The sequence below is a fragment of the Limulus polyphemus genome, unplaced genomic scaffold, assembly GCF_000517525.1.
Source record: "Limulus polyphemus unplaced genomic scaffold, Limulus_polyphemus-2.1.2 Scaffold94542, whole genome shotgun sequence".
Classification (NCBI taxonomy): Eukaryota; Metazoa; Arthropoda; class Merostomata; order Xiphosura; family Limulidae; genus Limulus; species Limulus polyphemus.
This window is the reverse complement of record NW_013760138.1, coordinates 28-931: the sequence shown is the minus strand read 5'-3', so window position 1 is coordinate 931 and position 904 is coordinate 28. Positions and strand designations below refer to the sequence as shown.

At 35.5% G+C, this 904-nt stretch overlaps 1 non-coding gene across 1 annotated transcript; it reads right to left on the bottom strand.

Annotated features, from left to right (window-relative positions):
- Positions 1 to 148: 148 nt before the first annotated feature.
- On the bottom strand, positions 149 to 221 carry Trnav-uac. Its single transcript has one exon. It is a non-coding gene; the product is annotated as a tRNA-Val (tRNA).
- Positions 222 to 904: the final 683 nt, after the last annotated feature.

Below are 904 nucleotides of genomic sequence, written 5' to 3'. Positions count from 1 at the left end.
GGAACTTCCACATTTAAAATCACAAACAAAAACTACACAACGCGATAAAACAAAAAGAGTAAGTAACTAACTAAACATGAAATCAGAACTGATAAAAAACACGTCTGTACTCTGAGACAGCAGAACGCTCTAATCTAAAAATACACTTTGTGCCTGCCAGGGATTGAACCTGGGACCTTTCGCGTGTAAAGCGAATGTGATGACCAATACACCACATGCACTAATTTAAGTCATTTTTATAATTTCGTTTCTAAACTGAAGAAAGCTCTCATTTGTATTGTATGTGCATTATAAAGTTATTAGAGTTCATGGGTATCATTTCATAGAGTACTGGATGTTAAACTAAAAATATGTGTTATATCCAGCTGGTTTTTGTTTTTAAGCGCAATGCTACAAGGTTTCGATACACTCGGTGGATAGAGCCCCTTTATGTAGATTTGCACTAAAACAAACAAACTTAAATTATGTTGCAACATTACATATTTCAGTCTTAGGTTTCTCTTTTGCCAGAAAGCAAAATAAAAGATCGGCTGTTATTTTCACCACTCTAGTGATTGATAGCATTCTTTAATGCTTCATTAATGAATACCTAAAAGAAAATATTATTTAAAATTAAGATTAAAGAATGAACACTGTAAGAATATTTTCCCCAACTTCTCTTCAAGTGTTTGTAACGTGGTTGTTATCACATCAACCTAAGTCACGGAATGTCACAGATTCGATACGTGGCAGGAATTTTGTCACATGTCTAGTTGACACCTAAATGACCTCCCATCGGGAGTTCATGGGCAACTTTCAATATTTCAGAGCGATTTGGTAAACACTAGCCCAGTCCTCTGAAGCTGGCACATCTGGTGGTCTCCATTTCCTCATAAGCACACCATTTTTGACAAAATAGCCATTT